Source organism: Pimephales promelas, chromosome 20, assembly GCF_988280905.1.
Source record: "Pimephales promelas chromosome 20, fPimPro1.hap1.1, whole genome shotgun sequence".
Lineage (NCBI taxonomy): Eukaryota > Metazoa > Chordata > Actinopteri > Cypriniformes > Leuciscidae > Pimephales > Pimephales promelas.
The window spans coordinates 1,739,446-1,765,709 of NC_142788.1; positions in this window are offsets into that span (position 1 = coordinate 1,739,446).

Consider the following 26,264-nt stretch of genomic DNA (forward strand, 5'->3'; position numbering starts at 1 on the left):
GAAATAATTGGTTTTGAAAAGTGTGAAAAAGTGTGCAGACAAAAGCAAATCATATTTAGAGTCCAGTCTGGAGAGGTGTGAATGTGTGCCTCTGAATGGGGCTCGTTTGCACCACAAAACAATAGAGTCAATAGACTGATTAGATGCTAGACATGGACAATAAACACCAGTTTGCATTTTAGAGTCCAAAGCTAAATAAATTCAGACGACATGATCTTGAAAAACATGTAACTAAATGCAGATTTTTAGACTTATCATCTTCAAATTTTAAATATAACATGGTCAGACATTTCTTTAGCTGCAGTGCATTTCTAGACTGATACAATGCCAACTTCAATTTTATTTTCATTAATATATGTCTCATAATATATTTCTAATAACTTTACAAAACTTTGAAGCCATATATATATATAGAAACTGCCAGGTGTCAGCTTTCAAATGAGATCATACTTGTGCTCAGGGTTGGGGAGTAACGGAATACATGTAACGGCGTTATGTAATCAGGATACAAAAATCCAGTAACTGTAATTCGTTACAGTTACATCAGAAAATGTAGTAATCAGATTATAGTTACTTTTTGAAAAAGCAGGATTAGTACAATGGTTTCATTTAAAACTAAGTAAATATGTATTTTGGCATAATAACACTATATTAATGACTCGCGCGACATGAGTCACGTGTGCCACCCGCTGGTGACTGCGTAAAATAACAGCTCTCGACAACAATCTCCTCAGACACCGATTGAATCACTGCTGCTAGAAACGATGCTGCTCACAGGTAAAAATACTTTCATTTCTTGGAAATTCCGCTGCTATTTTGTTTTTAAAGAGGAAAATTCCAACAACATTGTTTTACAGTGCATCCTGTGCCTTGTTGTTAGCTTAATATGTAGCGTTTATTACTGCTTTAAAATCCTGTGTTTTGTATGATCGCAGTTGTAAGTTTTCTAGCGATGCTGGAATCTGTAAAAATTAAGAGAGTAGCTTTCATATTCTTTTCAAGTAGTACTTTCATATTCTGGTACTTGGATTACGTTACTGAATACTTTTTTTATGAAGTAATTTGTAACTGTATCGGAATACATTTTTAAAGTAACCCTCCCAAGCCTGCTTGTGCTTTTAGTACAAAGGATTCGTGAACTATATCTGTTTCAGTTTGGGTATGTCATTTCTGGGGATTTTTCAGAAGTGGGGTTGCAGCTAAACAGGTTAAACTTGTTTTCTGGGCTTGGCTCACTTTCCTGTAGATTTTTTATGTAAATGCAGTGTTCACTGCCTGAATTATTTTGTGAGTTAATTGTTTTAGGGTTGTAGAAGAAATCGAAAAAATCGCCTGTTAGTTCACCCTTTTAGTGCTTAACCCTGGTCTGTACACGCAGTTCAGTAATTTACAGGAGTGATGACCATATTAACAATGGTACGCTATGTTTTGATGATCCATTTGAACATTCTGTTGACTATAAGTAACTTTGCAACTGCATGTCAACTAGCTCTCATTAGCGTATTAGTAGACTGTGCTTAATATCTGCCAACTGTTTATTGTGATGCTCCTCCAACAGACAATCTACTGACTATAAGTAACTTTGCAAGTACAGTACATATCAACTTATCCTTACCCTAACCCAACCAGTCTACTAATACTCTACTAACACTCTACTGAGAGTTAGTAGAGATGCACCCAGACAGCAAACTGACATTGAATCAACGTGGAAACGACGTCTACCATGACATTGAAACAACGATTTTGCTCATCGAACTAACGTTGAACCAACGTCAGACGCGGCATTCTTCAAAGCTAAATGAAAATCGAAAATTGGTTTGCTTTCATAACGTTGAAACAACGCGTTGATTTCAAGTTGATTTTCCGTTAGTTTTGAAAGAATGACGCGTCTGACGTTGGTTCAACGTTAATTCGATGAGCAAAACAACGTCAGATCAACGTTGTTTCGATGTCATATTTCCACGTTGATTCAATGTCAGTTTGCTATCTGGGCAGGTACAACATTACTTATAGTCAACACACAGAATGTAAGGGACCATCCAAATAAAGTGAAACATTCAGGTAGTAACAACTGCATTCGCAAAAATTATGTGTAGTGTCTCAGTAACCGAACTGGGGTGTGTTTCCCGTACAACGACGTAACTCGCTGCTTCTCTACTATAAATCGATGCATCGTTGAAGAAATCAACCAGCTAGTCACGACTGTTTCCCGAAACCGTATTGTCATAAATTGGTCATTCAGCCACGTTGTTAATGATGTCACGCACGTGGTGGAGTAATAACTTTTTTTTTTAATGAATCTGTTTGAGATCGAATTAATGCTAGATGTTTTGCAATAAACTACGGTAGGAGTTATTTTGCTTTATTTTTACAGATTCAATCATAGGCTCGTTCTTAAGCACTAGAAAGACGTAAATGACATTTGTACGTTTTCTCAATAAAATATACAGTGCACTGAATGTCAGCTTGCATATTTGGCTCAAGATAAGGATTTATTGAGTCAACATGTCATGTCAACAAGAAACTGTTCTTCTAACCACAGGTCGAGGGCTGTCGTTCCAAACACAACTTTGCGATGCTGTTGGCAAACGTTCGTTCGTTTTTGGGAAGCGACGACTCGTTGAACTGCTGATAATGACGCAGTTTGCAACCATAGTTGCCTAACGATAGTTCTGGGAACCGCATCCCTGAATGACTGATTTGATAGTTTAGTTTTCTCACGAAATTGGGTTAGTTTTCTCCTTCAGGTCAAGTATTGTCATTGCGAAGCAACTGTTAACTTGCTCAAACACAACTAGTTTAATTGCAGACATTTGAAGTGATAGGGTATATAGTGATAGGGTATAAAAATACAATTCATTAATCAGTAACACTCTGCAAAACACTTTAAACCAGTGATGGACATCATCGTGTGACACCTGGCTGCAGGGAAAGTGTGGGATCATACACAGCCTGCCAAGACTTTGATTTACAGTAGTGCTTGAACTACACTGGATTATTACCACTGCTGCAGCATTCTGCTAATTAATGGGATACAATCTTCATTGATCATCTGAGCTGAGAGATGCTTTGCACACACCTGCTGTTGTGGAGTGTAGAGCCGCTCTAGATGCCCATCTTGGCTTCAGCATGGATGGAAACGAGGACACAGGACTTGAGTCATTTGATGAATTAATTGAGTCTTCAGCTGTGAATATGTATAATGTAAGAGAATATATAGGATCCGATCTGTCTCTCTAGCTCAACTTACTGTTTTCTTTTGCCTATGTAATCTTGTTTTAAATTTCTTCTGACCTGCCATAAAATTATCGACTCTTTAACTTTATAAGAATTATCAGAAGACTTATCATAGAAGTATAAGAGATAGAAGGAAGAGTGAGGTCTGGGATTTATTCACAAACCAAGAAAATTGGATTCGGAAGAGACCATTTTGATCAAATTATATAGGATTATTGTGCTGTGGCAAGCATGGTGGGGCCGAGAGCTGTGGGAACGGAGCAAGGCAGGTTGCCCAAGTGCCAGTGAGCCCAAGGAGGATAAAAGGAGGTGTGACAACAGTGAAGGATGAGAGAGGACCAGGGGCCTCATTTATAAAACTGTACGTAGAATCCTCACTAAAAGTGTACGTACGCCCGAAAGCCAAAAATGTCGTGCGCAAAAAAAAAAAAAATTCAGACTTATAAAACCGTGCGTACACCAGAACCTGCGCAGAATTCACTTTATAAATCCCAGTCAGCGGAAGATTCTGCGCACACATGCGTCTCCACCCCGAAATAACCATAAATGGTGAATACAACGTCTAGTTTTACTATGCATAACCTCATCTGCATATCATTTGCATATGATTATTCATCCACATGATAAAATGTTTAAAGGTACAAGACATTAGGAAAATATGAAATACGAATGTGCCGTCACATTACATTAATAAAAATCATTTAGTAGCCCATCCTTCTCTTGTTTTTTTTAAAATAAATAAAATAAAATAGTGCAAAAATCTCAATCTTTTCCACTGGTCAAATAGTATTTTAATTGATTTATATTTTTAATTGAAACAGATAGACCTTGTTGTGCATTATTTGCATGAAACCATTTCCTCAGACAATCTGATAAGCATGATAAGCAATTATCTATGTAGTTAACACATTAAAACACACACAGCATGCCAGAGCAAAAGTGTTCAAAAGCATTGCATCCACAACAAATACTTATATTTATTGAAAATAAAAAATGTTGTAACTTCTTCATGTAGTTTAAGTGTTTAACACCATGAGAATGGCATATTTAATCTAAATGTTTATTTATATCAGAATTAAAACATAGTTTAAATCGTTCTTTTATTTATTTAAACTGTTATTGTGAACATGCACTGTATTTATGATGGACTCATAATGAAGATTTATGGTTTTACTTCATCTGCCGTTAGATAGGCTGTGCGTCAGTTTCACTAAACGGCCCAACGCGCTCATTTAAGAAGGGATGGATATTTGCTTCAAGTGATACGTAGGTTTGGTGAGTGAAATCATATTTGTATTATCTTTCTGTATATGTATAATTTCCTTCGATTTTCTGTCTAAAAGTGACCAAAAAGACATTTAACTCGAGCTCACCATCGGTGTCGCCAAACTGCTCCAAAACGTGCGTACGCATGGGTCAGAGTTTGCGTGCAGGTGCGCAAATTTTCCCGTCAAGTTTGTTTTAATAAATCACAACTTATGCGTCAGAAGTGGCGTACGCCTCTTTCAGGGCCTGTTTTGTGCGTACGCAACGGTTGTAAATGAGGCCCCAGGCCTGGGACTTTAATGTTGTGTTTAATTTAGGGCTGTCAGTTAAGTGCGTTATTAACTGCGTTAACGCAAACACATTTTAACGGTGTACATTTTTTTTTATCACACAAGATTAACGTTCTTATTGGCCTATAAAACTTTGTATTTTTTTCACATGCTTTTGCAACAGGACGCAGCATGCGCTGCGCGGCACTATGAAACCCATTCATTTCAGTCATGATTTCAATGGCTTTGAGCTGCGCGAGGACGAAAAGTAAACTGAACTGACTGAAAGTAAAACTACAACACCACACGGGATCTAGCTAGACTGAAAACAACAGGCACGCCGCACACACTTGTTTGGGTCTCCGAGCCAGCCAAAGAGTAGTAGGCTGGGTTAACGTTACGTTTTGAGTGGATGGCGAGCGTGAGACGCCGAAATGGATGCCAATAAGATTCTGAATGGAAAGTTTACTTTTAAAAAGTTGCCAAATGGTCCCACTGACAAGACCAAAGTGATCTGTGTGTTTTGTCAATGTGAACTGAGCTATCATCATCGCAGCACGTCCAGTCTGAAACACCACTTGATGATGGCCAAGCACACACACACACACACAGCTGATGCGAATTCTCCACCCCCTCGTCAATATCAGGACCTCGTCAGTATTTATTTCACCCTTTTATTGATGGACAGTGTTATATTGTGTGAGAGATGATTTGCTCCAATTGAGAGTGTTAGTGTGAAATTGAACACAGTATATGCCACTGTTGTTTTCAATAAAAAAAACATTTGCATAAAGCAAGCCATTTTCCTTGTTGATAGGAGCATTAAAATGTGAAAAAATAATGGGGCAAAAATATATCAAGAGATATTTACAATAGATAAAAATGTGTGATTAATCTCGTTTGCCAGCACTAGTTTTATTATATTTATGCTGCCGATTTAAATCCGTTTTGTTGTTTAATTATTTTGTGGTCCAAGTACTTTATAAAAATAAATTGACTAGGATTGAAGTTTGAGACATTTTAGGGAGGTGCACTGCCACCCATTTATTTCGATATTTATTACTAAAATTACAGTTTATTAAATACTGAGAAATGTAATTACTATATAACTAATATAGCCAAGTACCCCGTAAGTCATACCTCATGCATACAAAAGTTGCTTAATTTAGAGACAGAGACATCACTGAAAGTAATGGTAAATCTGATTCAGTAACAGATTAATTTTATTATTAAAAACTCTGATTCTAATACTCATTTGTCTTGAATGAGACCAAACTGGAAGCACCAAATGTTGTGAATCACTGAAAAGATTTGACTCATAAGAGTCAGTTGCTTATGAGTCAGACACTGCTGGCGTTGCTGTCTGTTTTTTGCCAAATACTGCATCAACACATCAATGGCAACATTAGAATATCATCTTTCTCGTATTTGTGCTATTGTTTATGAGGTAAGACTTCATCATTGATATCAAAACCAGCCCCAACTTCAACACCCAATCAAAGTGGCGCTCCACCACAATCCAGACACATATTCATATCTGCCACTTCTGTGTCTGGACTGAAAGTGAGTAATACCATAATGTAATACCATAATACCATAATGATTGGTTTTTAACTAACATATAGTTGCAAAGTTACTTTACTCAGTAGAATTTATAAAGTGGATTATCTAAATAAATCGCTACCCCTCAGTGAAACAACACATCCATGACCTGAGCAAAGCAGCTCCAGAGGTGCTCGGGATCGGGTGTTAAGCTGGAGCGACTCGGCCAAGTATTGCAGGGCGAGATTATGAAGACCTTTGCAACTTAAGCTAGTAGATAATGCAGTAAGTCTCAGCTTCAGACAGCACAGTCATGAACCACACACACTCTGCCTGAGACATATAGCACACAAAATTGGCAATTGCTTCAGATTGCACAGGTTTTTCTTTCTGCTTGGATACAAAATTATGTATAAAAGGTACAATGAACGCTTTTGAGATAGAAATGTTCAGTGTTTAAATTGTCCCTTACTTACAGTAGGAACCTTGTGTTTGTGTCCACTGCGAGTGATGCATGAAAATGAAAGGTTTTCTTCTCCAGATATACACTCTTAGAAGAAATGGTTCTGTTTAGAACCAGAAATGGTTCCATCCCCCGCTTCATATATGGAACTCCAAAATGGTTCTATATAGAACCATTTTTTTGGTAAAAGGTTCTTTTGGCCAAGTATAGAACCCCAGGGTTCTATACCCAGAGGAACCCTTTTTTTAAGAGTGTATAGGGGGTTCCAAATACGTATAGTCTGGTAGGAAGGGGGGGGGGGGGGGTTCACCTGCACCCGAAAGATGTATTTTTTTAACCTAGTTTTTTGTAATCCTTAAGGTGTCTAGAAAATGAATTTTGATGTTCCCCGCGCAAATTTTTGTCCCATATGTGATTTTTTGTATCATCTTTTGTGTCCGTGCTTGATTTTTGGCTGCGGAAAATGAAAACTTTAAATCTACACAGAATCTGAACAATACATCCTACAGACACAATCTACCCCATTTTCTCTTCGTCTTTGCATGAGGAATTGATAGATATGAGGATTGTCTTGATTAGATGATGTATAGTGCATAAAACTCAAATAAACACCAAAAAATTTCAAAAAATGGTGACATTGGATCACTGGAACTCCTCCCCTATGGACCCTTCTGATATATGTTTTCTAACTTTTGTATTTTTACAGTCTTTAGGATGTCTAAGAAGCAAATGTTGATGATCCCCACCTGAAATATTGTCACATGTGTATTTTCTGGCTATATTGGTTGCCACCCTGGATATCCAAAAAAGCAAAAAAGAACATTTATAGGCAGTCTGTTTTTCTCCTTTAGTTTTCGATTTGATAAATCTCCTCCATTTTTCATAACTGGCTATGTAAATTATTGTTGAGCACATGTTGAGCTTGTTCCCAACGTCAATTGTTGCACATTAAAAATATAACATAGATATTTTAATTAAATAATACATTTTAAGATACAACGTTTTCAAAAATATGCATTAATTAAAAATCACATCATGTAATTAGGATTCACTGGTAATGCGAGGTTTATTTAACATACATTTTTAAACTAACTACACAAATACATAGCCTACACCATGCACCAACACACAATTAGAAAGGTCTTTCTTGGTGAAGAGCATTTAGCGTTATGGAAGCCCACATTAACTGGCAGATAATGGTCTCTCCAGATTTCTGTTAAGTTGAAAAAAAAAATGTTATGCATAACTTTACTACTGGTGAGGGAATGTGTTTCATCTCGAGTGGGACAATCTGAACAAAATAACAACAAACATTCATGGCTCAAGTGTGGTGAACTGGACCGGTGGGATCATGATACAGGAGGTGAAACCTGAATTTGATGCCCCCAACTCTCTGGAAATTCCACGAATGCTCCCACTCTACGAGTGGAACAAGACGCGCTCCCTTATGGTAGATATACCTGAGACCCTAAATTCATCATCAAGTCATGATTAGATGATGTATAGTGCATAAACACTCAAATGAACACCAAAAAATGTAAAAAATAAATTGTGACATTGGATCACTGGAACTCCTGTCCTCAGGACCTTATTGATATATGTTTTCTAACTTTTGTACTTTTACAGTCTTTATGATGTCTAAGAAGCAAATGTTGATGATCCCCACCTGAAATAACTATCTATCCATCATTAAAGTGCATCTGTCCATCATAAAAGTGCATCTATCCATCATAAAAGCGCATCTGTCCATCATAAAAGTGCATCTGTCCATCATAAAAGTGCATCTATCCATCATAAAAGTGCATCTGTCCATAATAAAAGTGCATCTGTCCATCATAAAAGTGCATCTGTCCATCATAAAAGTGCATCTATCCATCATAAAAGTCCATCTGTCCATCATAAAATTCCATCTATCCATCATAAAATTCCATCTATCCATCATAAAAGTGCATCTGTCCATCATAAAAGTGCACCTATCCATCATAAAAGTGCACCTGTCCATCATAAAAGTGCATCTGTCCATCATAAAAGTGCATCTGTCCATCATAAATGTTCATCTGTCCATCAAGTGCATCTGTCAATCATAAAAGTGCATCTGTCCATCATAAAAGTGCATCTATCCATCATAAAAGTGCATCTGTCCATCATAAAAGTGCATCTATCAATCATAAAAGTGCATCTGTCCATCATAAAAGTGCATCTGTCCATCATAAAAGTGCATCTGTCCATCATAAAAGTGCATCTAACCATCATAAAAGTGCATCTGTCCATCATAAAAGTGCATCTGTCCATCATTAATGTTCTATTATTTAAAATGCAAAAAAAAAAAAAGATAATAATAATATTTTCAAGGTGAAAAGGATTCTTTTGCCTGGATCCACGCCGAAAAAAACGTCTAAATGTCACGTTTTTAATGAAGCAGCCTAATGAGTAAAATGTCTATTTTCTTAGGCGTCCCCCAGCTCCTCGTTTAAGCAAAAGGTACGCTAAAACAACGTATTACATCAACGTTAAACCACGTTAACCGTGTTAACCATAACCTTTTAAATTCTCGACCTAGTTCCGTTAGCAACGGGAAGAAACTCCTGTAACTTCAGTGCCCAACCCGTATCACGTTGGTCCATTTTGGAAAACGTGTAGATGTCACGGTTTAGTTTAAACTCAAAACCATAAATATGGCTATACTGCCCTCTTGTGGCAAATTATATTTATTTTTCCGACAAATAAAACCAAACCCGCAATAAAACCCCATCCAATTCACCCTTGAACTCAACAGATTGAGTGACTCAGTTGATAAAGCGTTGGGCTTTAAGCAAGAAGACCTGAGTTCAATTCCCATGCTTGCTTTCGTTCAATTGTTGTGATTATATCAAACAAAGTGGCCAAAACAACGTTTCTTCAACCCGGTATCACGACAAGACGTGAAATAACCACGTTGGTCCACTTTTGAAAACATGTAGATGTCACGGTTTAAACCCCTTCAAACGTGAAACTTACACTTAAACTGAAACTTACCATCACGACCTATTGGTTTTCATTAAACCGAGAAAAGTGGAATTTTGTTTTATTGACGATCACTAAGAAATGGTCTATTATTTAAAATGCAAGAAAAAAAAAAACATTATTATTTTCAAGGTGAAAAGGATTCATTTGCCTGGATCCACGCCGAAGAAAACTTCTAAATGTCACATTTTTAATGAAGCAGCCTAAATAGTCCACTTTGGAAAATGTGTAGATGTCACGGTTTAACCCCCTCAAACGTGAAACTTACACGTTTGCGTTAACACGCTCCAGTGGAGAGATATCCAGATGTTTATTCGCCTCTGCCATAACGACCTATCGGTTTTCATTAAACCGAGAAAAATGGAATTTTGTTTTATTTACGATCACTGAGAAATGTTCTATTATTTAAAAAGCAATTTTTTTTTTTATTATTTTCAAGGTGAAAAGGATTCATTTGCCTGGATCCACGCCGAAGAAAACGTCTAAATGTCACATTTTTAATGAAGCAGCCTAAATATTCCACTTTGGAAAATGTGTAGATGTCAGGTTTTCATTAAACCGAAAAAAAAAATGGAATTTTGTTTTATTTACGATCACTGAGAAATGTTCTATAATTTAAAATGCAAAAAAAAAAAAAAAAAAAAACATTTATTATTTTCAAGGTGAAAAAGATTCTTTTGCCTGGATCCACGCCGAAGAAAACGTCTAAATGTCACATTTTTAATGAAGCAGCCTAATGAGTAAAATGTCTATTTTCTTGGGCGTCCCCCAGCTCCTCGTTTAAGCAAAAGGTAAACAACGTAATTACATCGACGTTAAACCACGTTAACGGTATTAACCATAACCTTTTAAATACTCGACCTAGTTCCGTTGCTTAGCAACGGGAAGAAACTCCTGTAACTTCAGTGCCCAACCCGTATCACGACAAGACGTGAAATAATCACTTTGGTCCACTTTGGAAAATGTGTCACGGTTTAGTTTAAACTCAAAACCATAAATAGGGCTATACTGCCCTCTTGTGTCAAATCATATTTCTATATTTATTTTTCCAACAAATAAAACCAAACCGTCAATAAAAATTCATTCAATACAACTTTGAACTCAACAGATTCAGTGGCTCAATTGATAAAGCGTTGGGCTTTAATCAAGAAGATCTGAGTTCAAATTCCATTCTTGCTTACGTTAAATTGTTGTGATTATATCAAACAAAGCGGCCAAAACAACATTTCTTCAACCCGGTATCACGACAAGACGTGAAATAATCACGTTGGTCCACTTTTGAAAACGTAGATGTCACGGTTTAAACCCCCTCAAACGTGAAACTTACACTTAAACTGAATCTTACCATCACGACCTATTGGTTTTCATTAAACCGAGAAAAATGGAATTTTGTTTTATTGTCACCGGGGTGACAAAAAGGCAGGCGGAACCTTTTATCATGGCCGGGTTTCTGAGGGGAGGGATTTCCGGTGTGGGACCCGGAAGACTCTAGTTCCGGAAAACTCCGAGCGGAGACGGAGAATTATTAGTTAATTCAAAACAGGTGCGGGACAAGACTATCGCGATCGCGATTGGGACACGTTGTCAGTTGGGAAGGATAAAAGGATATCTCATCTTCAACACAAGGAAGGGGAGAGCAGAGGAGGACTGACAGCAGGAAGAGGAAGAGGAGGAGAGGATGGACAACACAGGAGGAAAGGAGGAGGGAGAGGAATGAGAAGGAGAAGAGGAGAACCGTGGTGGATAAGAGATAAGTGCTGTTGATGTTTGGACTGTGATACAAGAAATCTGTTTGGAGGATGTGATGAGACTTCATGAGGTGTAAATCTGTCTTTTTGGAGGAAGTTTGAATGTCCCACGCTTTATTGGAAGAAGTCCTAGAGATTGTAGTGCTGTGCAGTGGACCAGATCCCCTGTCTACGCCCTAGTTTGTGAGTGACAAGACTTTGCAGTGTTCATTAAATCACGTGTGCCGATTTGTGTGAATTACAGTTAAAAACGAGTGGAAGTGTAATGCAGTGACCTCAGGGAAACGGTTCTGGCTGTGGATATATCGCCCGCATCTCGTTGGATGGAGGAAGTCATCTAGTGGTGAAATTCTTCTTTTCTCCTCTTTAATCTCTACGTAGGATTGTGAAGTCCAGTCTGCTGTTGAATTGCCAGCTTGACTCTCTGCCTGCATGAGTCAGCTTCGTTGTTGAATCCTCACTCCTCCCTGTCTATCTGCACTCTGTGAGTAGCGCCAGTTATGCTGTTGAACCCTCATCTTTATCTCTCCGTCTGCCTGAGCCCTGTGAAGAGAGCCAGCTTCGCTGTTGAATCCTTACTCCTCCCTGTTCATCTGGACTCTGTGAGTAGCGCCAGTTATACTGTTGAACCCTCCCATTTATCTCTCTGTCTGCCTGAGCCCTGTGAAGAGAGCCAGCTTCGCTGTTGAATCCTTACTCCTCCATGTTCATCTGGATCCTGAGACTAGAACCAGTTATGCTGTTGAATCCTCACCTGTCTTCTGTCGGCCTGGGTCCTGAGAAGAGGGCCAGCTTTGCTGTGAATCTGAGAGAACCAGTTGTGCTGTTGAATCCTCACCTGTCTTCTGTAGGCCTGGGTCCTGAGAAGAGGGCCAGTCATCTAGTGGTGAAATTCTTCTTTTCTCCTCTTTAATCTCTACGTAGGATTGTGAAGTCCAGTCTGCTGTTGAATTGCCAGCTTGACTCTCTGCCTGCATGAGTCAGCTTCGTTGTTGAATCCTCACTCCTCCCCGTCTATCTGCACTCTGTGAGTAGCGCCAGTTATGCTGTTGAACCCTCATCTTTATCTCTCTGTCTGCCTGAGCCCTGTGAAGAGAGCCAGCTTCGCTGTTGAATCCTTACTCCTCCCTGTTCATCTGGACTCTGTGAGTAGCGCCAGTTATACTGTTGAACCCTCCCATTTATCTCTCTGTCTGCCTGAGCCCTGTGAAGAGAGCCAGCTTTGCTGTTGAATCCTTACTCCTCCATGTTCTGCTGGATCCTGTGAGTAGAACCAGTTACACTGTTGAATTCTCACCTGTACTCTCTGTCTGCCTGAGCCCTGTGAAGACCGCCAGCTTTGCTGTTGAATCCTTACTCCTCCATGTTCAGTTGGATCCTGTGAGTAGAACCAGTTACACTGTTGAATTCTCACATGTACTCTCTGTCTGCCTGAGCCCTGTGAAGAGAGCCAGCTTCGCTGTTGAATCCTTACTCCTCCATGTTCATCTGGACTCTGTGAGTAGTGCCAGTTATGCTGTTGAACCCTCATCTTTATCTCTCTGTCTGCCTGAGCCCTGTGAAGAGAGCCAGCTTCGCTGTTGAATCCTTACTCCTCCATGTTCAACTGGATCCTGAGACTAGAACCAGTTATGCTGTTGAATCCTCACCTGTCTTCTGTCGGCCTGGGTCCTGAGAAGAGGGCCAGCTTTGCTGTGAATCTGAGAGAACCAGTTATGCTGTTGAATCCTCACCTGTCTTCTGTCGGCCTGGGTCCTGAGAAGAGGGCCAGTCATCTAGTGGTGAAATTCTTCTTTTCTCCTCTTTAATCTCTACGTAGGATTGTGAAGTCCAGTCTGCTGTTGAATTGCCAGCTTGACTCTCTGCCTGCATGAGTCAGCTTCGTTGTTGAATCCTCACTCCTCCCCGTCTATCTGCACTCTGTGAGTAGCGCCAGTTATGCTGTTGAACCCTCATCTTTATCTCTCCGTCTGCCTGAGCCCTGTGAAGAGAGCCAGCTTCGCTGTTGAATCCTTACTCCTCCCTGTTCATCTGGACTCTGTGAGTAGCGCCAGTTATACTGTTGAACCCTCACATTTATCTCTCTGTCTGCATGAGCCCTGTGAAGAGAGCCAGCTTTGCTGTTGAATCCTTACTCCTCCATGTTCTGCTGGATCCTGTGAGTAGAACCAGTTACACTGTTGAATTCTCACCTGTACTCTCTGTCTGCCTGAGCCCTGTGAAGACCGCCAGCTTTGCTGTTGAATCCTTACTCCTCCATGTTCAGTTGGATCCTGTGAGTAGAACCAGTTACACTGTTGAATTCTCACCTGTACTCTCTGTCTGCCTGAGCCCTGTGAAGAGAGCCAGCTTCGCTGTTGAATCCTTACTCCTCCATGTTCATCTGGACTCTGTGAGTAGCGCCAGTTATGCTGTTGAACCCTCATCTTTATCTCTCTGTCTGCCTGAGCTCTGTGAAGACAGCCAGCTTCGCTGTTGAATCCTTACTCCTCCATGTTCAACTGGATCCTGAGACTAGAACCAGTTATGCTGTTGAATCCTCACCTGTCTTCTGTCGGCCTGGGTCCTGAGAAGAGGGCCAGCGTTGCTGTGCATTCCGTTTTCCTCGCCGTCCCTCCGAATCCTGTGAAAAGAGAAACTGTGAATTCGAGAGAACCAGCCCAGCTGTGAACCCTCAACTGCTCTGCCTACCCGAGTCTTGAGAAGAGCCAGCTATACTGCTGAAACTTCACCTTCCTTCAGCTGGCTGGAGGCCGTTTTAATTTAATGTATTCAATAAAGATTCTGCATTTTCTCTAACTGACTTGGCCTCTGTGTCCTCTGGTGTTGGCTCCTCGCGGTGGCACGTGTGTCGGGGGTTGGGACGGCCGGTCATCTGTTGTCCGGTTCCCCGCCGACCCCCCGTGACAAAAGTGGCGTAGTCGGCAGGATTTGCCACCGCGAGTTGAAGCAGCCACAGGTTCACGGGGGCCGATGAAGAGGGGAGCTCACCCCAGCGATATGGCGAGTGGGCTGAAGTTCCCGGTCCTAGGGACTAGTCCCGAATGGCAAGGGGGGATGTCACCGGGGTGACAAAAAGGCAGGCGGAACCTTTTATCATGGCCGGGTTTCTGAGGGGAGGGATTTCCGGTGTGGGACCCGGAAGACGCTAGTTCCGGAAAACTCCGAGCGGAGACGGAGAATTATTAGTTAATTCAAAACAGGTGCGGGACAAGACTATCGCGATTGGGGTACGTTGTCAGTTGGGAAGGATAAAAGGATATCTCATCTTCAACACAAGGAAGGGGAGAGCAGAGGAGGACTGACAGCAGGAAGAGGAGGAGAGGATGGACAACACAGGAGGAAAGGAGGAGGGAGAGGAAGGAGAAGGAGAAGAGGAGAACCGTGGTGGATAAGAGATAAGTGCTGTTGATGTTTGGACTGTGATACGAGAAATCTGTTTGGAGGATGTGATGAGACTTCATGAGGTGTAAATCTGTCTTTTTGGAGGAAGTTTGAATGTCCAACGCTTTATTGGAAGAAGTCCAAGAGATTGTAGTGCTGTGCAGTGGACCAGATCCCCTGTCTACGCCCTAGTTTGTGAGTGACAAGACTTTGCAGTGTTGTTCATTAAATCACGTGTGCCGATTTGTGTGAATTAGAGTTAAACACGAGTGGAAGTGTAATGCAGTGACATCGGGGAAACGGTTCTGGCTGTGGATATATCGCCCGCATCTCGTTGGATGGAGGAAGTCATCTAGTGGTAAAATTCTTCTTTTCTCCTCTTTAATCTCTACGTAGGATTGTGAAGTCCAGTCTGCTGTTGAATTGCCAGCTTGACTCTCTGCCTGCATGAGTCAGCTTCGTTGTTGAATCCTCACTCCTCCCCGTCTATTATTTATTTATTTATTTATTTATTTATTTTATTTATTTATTTGTTTATTTCAAGCAATATACAGTTACACATGACAAGGCAATGCGCAGCATTTTGGTTAATCTGTACAAGCCTTTAAATTCATAATATTTACATCGACTTTAACCAAACCTAAATCTATTGCTCGAAACGGAGTGGATAGAAGTCAAACTTATTTGAACCCACCCCGGTTACCAAAAACAGGAAAAACAAAACAATAATAATTACTTCCTTACACAATATCGTAATACTCGATAGCAATTCTGAATATAAGTACATAAATGAAAACATGAGAAGGGAAGGAAGGGAAACCCTTTCTCCCTCATCAAAGGCAAAACAATACCAAAACAAAACAAAACATATCCTAAATACGCACCATGATCATGAACTCAGGTAACAATTATAATAATACCAACAATGGTAATCAATTACCTACGAGGTAAAATAAAACAGAGTATAAACACATGGATACATCTAGGAAAATACCAACAATGGTAATCAGAATACCTACAGGGTAATATTAACAAAATACAATGAATACAACTCACAAAATTAAACCATTTCCGACATATATTGCGATAAAACCTTCTGTTTATAATGTACTTTAAATTGATGAATATTTTTGCTTTGTTTCAGTTCCAGCCCCTATCTGCAGTCTATCTGCACTCTGTGAGTAGCGCCAGTTATGTTGTTGAACCCTCATCTTTATCTCTCTGTCTGCCTGAGCCCTGTGAAGAGAGCCAGCTTCGCTGTTGAATCCTTACTCCTCCCTGTTCATCTGGACTCTGTGAGTAGCGCCAGTTATACTGTTGAACCCTCCCATTTATCTCTCTGTCTGCCTGAGCCCTGTGAAGAGAGCCAGCTTTGCTGTTGAATCCTTACTCCTCCATGTTCTGCTGGATCCTGTGAGTAGAACCAGTTACACTGTTGAATTCTCACCTGTACTCTCTGTCTGCCTGAGCCCTGTGAAGACCGCCAGCTTTGCTGTTGAATCCTTACTCCTCCATGTTCAGTTGGATCCTGTGAGTAGAATCAGTTACACTGTTGAATTCTCACCTGTACTCTCTGTCTGCCTGAGCCCTGTGAAGAGAGCCAGCTTTGCTGTTGAATCCTTACTCCTCCATGTTCTGCTGGATCCTGTGAGTAGAACCAGTTACACTGTTGAATTCTCACATGTACTCTCTGTCTGCATGAGCCCTGTGAAGACCGCCAGCTTTGCTGTTGAATCCTTACTCCTCCATGTTCAGTTGGATCCTGTGAGTAGAACCAGTTACACTGTTGAATTCTCACATGTACTCTCTGTCTGCCTGAGCCCTGTGAAGAGAGCCAGCTTCGCTGTTGAATCCTTACTCCGCCATGTTCATCTGGACTCTGTGAGTAGCGCCAGTTATGCTGTTGAACCCTCATCTTTATCTCTCTGTCTGCCTGAGCCCTGTGACGAGAGCCAGCTTCGCTGTTGAATCCTTACTCCTCCATGTTCAACTGGATCCTGAGACTAGAACCAGTTATGCTGTTGAATCCTCACCTGTCTTCTGTCGGCCTGGGTCCTGAGAAGAGGGCCAGCGTTGCTGTGCATTCCGTTTTCCTCGCCGTCCCTCCGAATCCTGTGAAAAGAGAAACTGTGAATTCGAGAGAACCAGCCCAGCTGTGAACCCTCAACTGCTCTGCCTACCCGAGTCTTGAGAAGAGCCAGCTATACTGCTGAAACTTCACCTTCCTTCAGCTGGCTGGAGGCCGTTTTAATTTAATGTATTCAATAAAGATTCTGCATTTTCTCTAACTGACTTGGCCTCTGTGTCCTCTGTGGTGTTGGCTCCTTGCGGTGGCACGTGTGTCGGGGGTTGGGACGGCCGGTCATCTGGCGTCCGGTTCCCCGCCGACCCCCCGTGACATTATTGACGATCACTGAGAAATGGTCTAGTATTTAAAATGCAAAAAAAAAAAAAAAAACATTATTATTTTCAAGGTGAAAAGGATTATTTTGCCTCGGTCCACGCCGAAGAAAACGTCTAAATGTCACATTTTTAATGAAGCAGCCTAATGAGTAAAATGTCTATTTTCTTGGGTGTCCCCCAGCTCCTCGTTTAAGCAAAAGGTACGCTAAAACAACGTATTACATCGACATTAAACCACGTTAACGGTGTTAACCATAACCTTTTAAATACTCGACCTAGTTCCGTTGCGGGAAGAAACTCCTGTAACTTCAGTGCCCAACCCGTATCACGACAAGACGTGAAATAATCATGTTGGTCCACTTTGGAAAATGTGTAGATGTCACGGTTTAGTTTAAACTCAAAACCATAAATAGGGCTATACTGCACTCTTGTGTCAAATTATATTTCTATATTTATTTTTCCAACAAATAAAACCAAACCCGCAATAAAACCCCATCCAATTCACCCTTGAACTCAACAGATTCAGTGGCTCAGTTGATAAAGCGTTGGGCTTTAATCAAGAAGACCTGAGTTCAATTCCCATTCTTGCTTGTGTTCAATTGTTGTGATTATATCAAAAAAAGTGGCCAAAACAACATTTCTTCAACCCGGGGTGTATTCCAGAAAGCAAGGTTAACTTACCGTCAGATAAACCTTGAACTCTTGGTTGATTAACCCCAAACTTGCTTACTCTGGGTATGTCGGTTCCAAAACACCTGTGAGGAGTTCGTTTAATCAACCTCCTATTGGTAACCCAGAGTTAATGTGCGTGCACGGCGAGTTCATAAAGACATTTTCAATGGATCGCAGATTTCAGGAGTCACCATGGAAACCAAGGGACAAAAAACCGAGCTACATACTTCGGTGAAACTGAGTTGGAGGTTTTAATGCTTGCTTATGAAGACTACAAGCCCATTATAACAAAAAAAAACAAAACAAAAAAAAAACAAAAACAATATTGCTGCATCAGCAAAAGAAAGAGAGTTGGCTTGGCAAAAAATAACGGACAGAGTAAATGCATGAGTTTTATAAATTATTTTAAAAAAAAATTATAAATGGGATATTTCCCCCTGTCATTAGGCAACAATTATCTGGGCATTTAAAAATAGACAAGTAGCCTATTTACTTGTTGGCCTCCATACATTTCTTAATATTACAGTAGTAATGCACATAATTGGCTAGTTATATGTTAGGTTCTTATAAGGTGAAACGTTAATCCTTCTGGAACCAGAAGAAGTGTGAACCAAGTCAAAATGAAACAAAAACATTCCCCAGCAAGGTAATATTTTCTAAACTTACTAAACTAGTTACTGATGCCATGTAATTTAGTATCTAATGTAATTTAGTTTTCTAATAGAAAGAAGGCTGAGGCCTGTAAAACAGGTGTGGTCCCCCTCCACCTCCCCTCACCCCAGCCGAGGAGCTGGCACTGTCCCTGAATAAAGGGCGACCTGTGGGCAATGGGGTACCAGGGGGCAGTTCATTAGACTTATTATTGCCTTATTTTCACTGAAGGATGACGATGAAGAGACCACTTCTGCTGTGACAGAAACACAAAATGTGAAGAGGCCCATAGAGGTATGATGAATACAATGCATTCCCCTTTTTTACAAAAGAGAATAAATAAATTGTCATTTTACAGAAAATGGCAGGAGATTTTATTATCTACCTCCACACAGAATCTTAGCAGTCTAAGAAATGTTCTGCAGTTCTCCTTCCTCATTTAAATATTTGGTCTGTGTTTATATTACAGACTTTTTCAGTCATGTTTAATTATTCTGTCTTTCTAGTTGCCTAAGAGCTGTATAAGGCCCACCTTCAAAAGCAAATCAGAAAAAGTGATTCTCCTCTCAGTGGCAATGTTGTGAAGAACAAGACAAGCAGCAATGATGTCACATGACCTTTCTGGGCCTTCAGGATGCCTATGGTCATTTCCACTTGACCCGTGTTCTGCTGTGGGCCAGGTTGAATTGTGCCTGCGGTCCAGGCTCAGGTTCAGGGTAGGGTGTCATCAAATAGGGCAGACAAAGGTACCCTCTGTACCCCAGCAAGTAACCATTGAAGTGTCCTATAAAGGTAGTTAAAGTGTATAATTGCATTATGTAAGGCAAAACATACCCTGTTGAAATTTGTGGCACTGGCAACATGTACAGACCCTGGCCATTTGGCTTCAACATTAGTGATGAGGTGGGTTGCATCACATATAACCTAGTTAGTGGGGACCAGTAATGAGGGTGATTTAATGGTTTAAACACCCAAAAAATCTATTGTCACCTGCACATTGATGCTATGGATTGACTTCCTATTATCATAGTCTCCTTTATTGACTGAAGGACCTTTAATGCATGAATGTGGGTTCCATCAATGCACCCAATCACATTTGGGAACCCTTAAATTGAGTTATATAATTAGAAACATTTAAAATGATTGTGACTGTAAGTAACCAGTATGAATAGATTAACCCTTTCATGCATAGTGGTCACTACAGTGGACAGCTATTTAAAAAGCATTTTCTTGAATTTGCAAGGGTTTTGATGGGAAAGTTGCACATCAATCTCTTCAGTGGACCCTGGTGCATCATCCTATGCATTGCAACAAAGCTATAAGCCATTGAGTTTTGATTTTTTCCCCCTCCAAACCAAGATGGCCAATGGCCAGTCAAACATGCCAAGGTGCTCCGGAATATCCACCCACTCCTTCTATCCTAGGACACTCTTGTAGGTAAAAAAATATTGCAGCATCAAGTAGTATCTAATGAGTCATATCACAGTAAAATTTTCCAAGTTTTGATTTTAGATTGGGAGAAAAATCTGATAAATCACCTGTCCACTATAGTGGACCTCATGCATCAATGGCTATATTTTAGCTACAATTTATACTTATACTGTGAATATTGTTTTTGAAAATACTTAATCTGCATTAACTTTTTTTGACTGTAAATACATGTAGTTGTATTATTAGAATGTAATTTTCATTGACGTCTAAAAAAGTCATGTAATTACATAATTTGTGACTTGTAATGCATTACTTTACTCATTTCATCAAAAAGTAATCTAATTACGTAATGCATTACTTCTTAGATCAAAAAATATCTGTTTACCTATAATGTTTCTTTACTCGTAACATCAAAAAAAATCTGATAACACAATGCATGTTACTTGTAATGCATTACTTGTTAGATCAAAATTAATCTGATTATGTAATGCATTTTACTTGTAATGCATTATTAGATCAAAAAGTAATCTGATTATGTAATGCATGTTACTTGTTATGCGTTTCTTTATTCGTGACAACAAAATGTAATCTGATTACGTAATGCACATTACTTGTAATTAATTGTTAGATCAAAAAGTAATCTGATTAGGTAATGCATGTTACTTGTAATACATTACTTTACTCGAAACATTAAAACAAATCTGATTATGTAATGCATGTTACTTCTAACACATTACTTTACTTGTAACATCAACCAAGTAATCTGAATGCGTTATGTCTGGCCCAACACTGCTCATTTCAGATGAGATTTAAAAAAATGTATCACTAGGTTTTCTCAGAAGAGGGGCTATGCTAGAAATGTGTCCATCTCTAACATAATCAGAATTATCAGCTAATAAGGGTAAATTGACATACTCTGGCACACTGGAGGGAGCATTCGAGTGTTTCCACAGTTGTACATTGACAGGCTGTAGACATTTCTGATGGAATCACATCATCATGTTCTGATATCCAAGATACAAGAAGTTCAACTTGTATGCAGGTCAATTGCCTTTGCAATATTTCGGATATATATTTTCATATATTTTATAGTTTTCACATGATTTGATGTAATTGTATTGATTAGTTTGTTAAATACACATAAGTTATCTGTTTGATTATTGTATTATGTTTAATACAGTATCTCTTCAATTTAAACTATAAATGCATGCTGTCCACTCAAGTGGACATCTGAAAATCTCTTTGAAAAATTTGTTTAAAAAAAAAAATCAAATCAAATCTTGTTTTTCATGCCCTAAGAGCAATAAAAACACAAAGGAAAAAAAATCCTGACTGAGGATATCATAATTCATGCATGAAAGGGTTAAGTAAATGGTCTGTCATAGAATATCATAGAATGGACAAACCATTATATATATATATATATATATATATATATATATATATATATATACTCTAAAAATGCTGAGTTGTTTAAACCCGATTTTGGGTAAAATATGGATGATCCCAGCCATTGGGTTACATTTTTAAATTGCATTTTTTAACCCAATGGCTGGGCTTGTCCATATTTTACCCAAAATAGGGTTAAAACAAAACAGTTTCGATATCTCAGCTCTGGAAGGGGCTAGAGCCTCCATTTTTGCACTCAGTTCTAAGTCTCATGGCTCTCTATCAGAATCCAGAGTTTTGGGAAGATTGGAGAAACTTAATTTTTTGCCCCCCAAAAAAAAAAAACGTAAGGGGTACCACTGTCGGTTTTTTTTCGGGCCGAATTTTTGAGTTTCGATATCTCAGCTCTGGAAGGGGCTAGAGCCTCCATTTTTGCACTCAGGTCTAAGTCCCATGGCCCTCTATCAGAATCCAGAGTTTTGAGAAGATTGGGGATACTTAATTTTTTGCCCAAAAAAAAAACGTAAGGGGTAACACTGTCGTTTTTTTTTTCGGGTCGAAATTTTGATTTTCGATATCTCAGCTCTGGAAGGGTCTAGAGCCTCCATTGTTGCACTCAGGTCTAAGTCTCATGGCCCTCTATCAGAATCCACAGTTTTGAGAAGATTGGGGATACTAAATTTTTCGCCCAAAAAAAAAAAACGTAAGGGGTAACTGTCGTTTTTTTTTTTCGGGTCGAAATTTTGAATTTTCGATATCTCAGCTCTGGAAGGGTCTAGAGCCTCCATTGTTGCACTCAGGTCTAAGTATCATGGCCCTCTATCAGAATCCAGAGTTTTGAGAAGATTGGGGATACTAAATTTTTCGCCCCAAAAAAAAACGTAAGGGGTAACACTGTCGTTTTTTTTTCTGGTCGAAATTTTGATTTTCGATATCTCAGCTCTGGAAGGGTCTAGAGCCTCCATTTTTGAACTCAGGTTTAAGTCTCATGGCCCTCTATCAGAATCCAGAGTTTTGAGAAGATTGGAGAAACTACATTTCTCGCCCGAAAAAAAAAAACGAAAGGGGTACGTACCACTGTCGTTTTTTTTTCGGGTCGAAATTTTGAGTTTCGATATCTCAGCTCTGGAAGGGTCTAGAGCCTCCATTGTCGCACTCAGGTCTAAGTCTCATGGCCCTCTATCAGACTCCAGAGTTTTGAGAAGATTGGGGATACTAAATTTTTCGCCCAAAAAAAAACAAAAAAACGTAAGGGGTAACACTGTCGTTTTTTTTTCTGGTCGAAATTTTGATTTTCGATATTTCAGCTCTGGAAGGGTCTAGAGCCTCCATTTTTGCACTCAGGTTTAAGTCTCATGGCCCTCTATCAGAATCCAGAGTTTTGAGAAGATTGGGGATACTTAATTTTTCGCCCAAAAAAAAAAAAACGTAAGGGGTAACACTGTCGTTTTTTTTTTTCGGGTCGAAATTTTGATTTTCGATATCTCAGCTCTGGAAGGGTCTAGAGCCTCCATTGATGCACTCAGGTCTAAGTCTCATGGCCCTCTATCAGACTCCAGAGTTTTGAGAAGATTGGGGATACTAAATTTTTCGCCCAAAAAAAAAAACGTGAGGGGTAACACTGTCGTTTTTTTTTTCTGGTCGAAATTTTGATTTTCGATATCTCAGCTCTGGAAGGGTCTAGAGCCTCCATTTTTGCACTCAGGTTTAAGTCTCATGGCCCTCTATCAGAATCCAGAGTTTTGAGAAGATTGGAGAAACTTCATTTTTCGCCCAAAAAAACAACAACGAAAGGGTACCACTGTCGTTTTTTTTTTCGGGTCGAAATTTTGAGTTTCGATATCTCAGCTCTGGAAGGGTCTAGAGCCTCCATTGTTGCACTCAGGTCTAAGTCTCATGGCCCTCTATCAGAATCCAGAGTTTTGAGAAGATTGGGGATACTTAATTTTTCGCCCCAAAAAAAAAAAACGTAAGGGGTAACACTGTCGTTTTTTTTTTTCGAGTCGAAATTTTGATTTTCGATATCTCAGCTCTGGAAGGGTCTAGAGCCTCCATTGTTGCACTCAGGTCTAAGTCTCATGGCCCTCTATCAGAATCCAGAGTTTTGAGAAGATTGGGGATACTAAATTTTTAGCCCCAAAAAAAAAAACGTAAGGGGTAACACTGTCGTTTTTTTTTTCGGGTCGAAATTTTGATTTTCGATATCTCAGGTCTGGAAGGGTCTAGAGCCTCCATTGTTGCACTCAGTTCTAAGTCTCATGGCCCTCTATCAGAATCCAGAGTTTTGGGAAGATTGGAGAAACTTAATTTTTCGCCCCAAAAAAAAAACGGAAGGGGTACCACTGTCGTTTTTTTTTCGGCCGAATTTTTGAGTTTCGATATCTCAGCTCTGGAAGGGGCTAGAGCCTCCATTTTTGCACTCAGGTCTAAGTCTCATGGCCCTCTATCAGAATTTGGGAAGATTGGAGAAACTTAATTTTTCGCCCCCCAAAAAAAAAACGTAAGGGGTACCACTGTCGTTTTTTTTTCGGGCCGAATTTTTGAGTTTCAATATCTCAGCTCTGGAAGGGGCTAGAGCCTCCATTTTTGCACTCAGGTCTAAGTCTCATGGCCCTCTATCAGAATTTGGGGAGATTGGAGAAACTTAATTTTTCGCCCAAAAAAAAAAATGTAAGGGGTACCAATGTCGTTTTTTTTCTGAGTTTCGATATCTCAGCTCTGGAAGGGGCTAGAGCCTCCATTTTTGCACTCAGGTCTAAGTCTCATGGCCCTCTATCAGAATTTGGGAAGATTGGAGAAACTTAATTTTTCGCGGAAAAAAAAAAACGTAAGCGGTACCACTGTCGTTTTTTTTTTCGGGCCGAATTTTTGAGTTTCGATATCTCAGCTCTGGAAGGGGCTAGAGCCTCCATTTTTGCACTCAGGTCTAAGTCTCATGGCCCTCTATCAGAATTTGGGAAGATTGGAGAAACTTAATTTTTCGCCCACCCAAAAAAAAAAACGTAAGGGGTACCACTGTCGTTTTTTTTTCGGGCCGAATTTTTTAGTTTCGATATCTCAGCTCTGGAAGGGGCTAGAGCCTCCATTTTTGCACTCAGGTCTAAGTCTCATGGCCCTCTATCAGAATCCAGAGTTTTGGGAAGATTGGAGAAACTTAATTTTTCGCCCAAAAAAAAAAAACGTAAGGGGTACCACTGTTGTTGTTTTTTTCGGGCCGAATTTTTGAGTTTCGATATCTCAGCTCTGGAAGGGGCTAGAGCCTCCATTTTTGCACTCAGGTCTAAGTCTCATGGCCCTCTATCAGAATTTGGGAAGATTGGAGAAACTTAATTTTTCGCCCAAAAAAAAAAAAACGTAAGGGGTACCACTGTCGTTTTTTTTTCGGGCCAAATTTTTGAGTTTCGATATCTCAGCTCTGGAAGGGGCTAGAGCCTCCATTTTTGCACTCAGGTCTAAGTCTCATGGCCCTCTATCAGAATTTGGGAAGATTGGAGAAACTTAATTTTTCGCCCAAAAAAAAAAAACGTAAGGGGTACCACTGTTGTTTTTTTTTTCGGGCCGAATTTTTGAGTTTCGATATCTCAGCTCTGGAAGGGGCTAGAGCCTCCATTTTTGCACTCAGGTCTAAGTCTCATGGCCCTCTATCAGAATTTGGGAAGATTGGAGAAACTTAATTTTTCGCCCCCCAAAAAAAAACGTAAGGGGTACCACTGTCGTTTTTTTTTCGGGCCGAATTTTTGAGTTTCGATATCTCAGCTCTGGAAGGGGCTAGAGCCTCCATTTTTGCACTCAGGTCTAAGTCTCATGGCCCTCTATCAGAATTTGGGAAGATTGGAGAAACTTAATTTTTCGCCCAAAAAAAAAAAACCGTAAGGGGTACCACTGTCGTTTTTTTTTCGGGCCAAATTTTTGAGTTTCGATATCTCAGCTCTGGAAGGGGCTAGAGCCTCCATTTTTGCACTCAGGTCTAAGTCTCATGGCCCTCTATCAGAATTTGGGAAGATTGGAGAAACTTAATTTTTCGCCCCAAAAAAAAAAAACGTAAGGGGTACCACTGTCGTTTTTTTTAGGGCCGAATTTTTGAGTTTCGATATCTCAGCTCTGGAAGGGGCTAGAGCCTCCATTTTTGCACTCAGGTCTAAGTCTCATGGTCCTCTATCAGAATTTGGGAAGATTGGAGAAACTTAATTTTTCGCCCAAAAAAAAAAACGTAAGGGGTACCACTGTCGTTTTTTTTCGGGCCAAATTTTTGAGTTTCGATATCTCAGCTCTGGAAGGGGCTAGAGCCTCCATTTTTGCACTCAGGTCTAAGTCTCATGGTCCTCTATCAGAAGTTGGGAAGATTGGAGAAACTTAATTTTTCGCCCAAAAAAACAAAACGTAAGGGGTACCACTGTCGTTTTTTTTCGGGCCGAATTTTTGAGATTCGATATCTCAGCTCTGGAAGGGGCTAGAGCCTCCATTTTTGCACTCAGGTCTAAGTCTCATGGCCCTCTATCAGAATTTGGGAAGATTGGAGAAACTTAATTTTTCGCCCAAAAAAAAAAACGTAAGGGGTACCACTGTCGTTTTTTTTTTCGGGCCGAATTTTTGAGTTTCGATATCTCAGCTCTGGAAGGGCCTAGAGCCTCCATTTTTGCACTCAGGTCTAAGTCTCATGGCCCTCTATCAGAATTTGGGAAGATTGGAGAAACTTAATTTTTCTCCCAAAAAAAAAAACGTAAGGGGTACCACTGTCGTTTTTTTTTTTCGGGCCGAATTTTTGAGTTTCGATATCTCAGCTCTGGAAGGGGCTAGAGCCTCCAT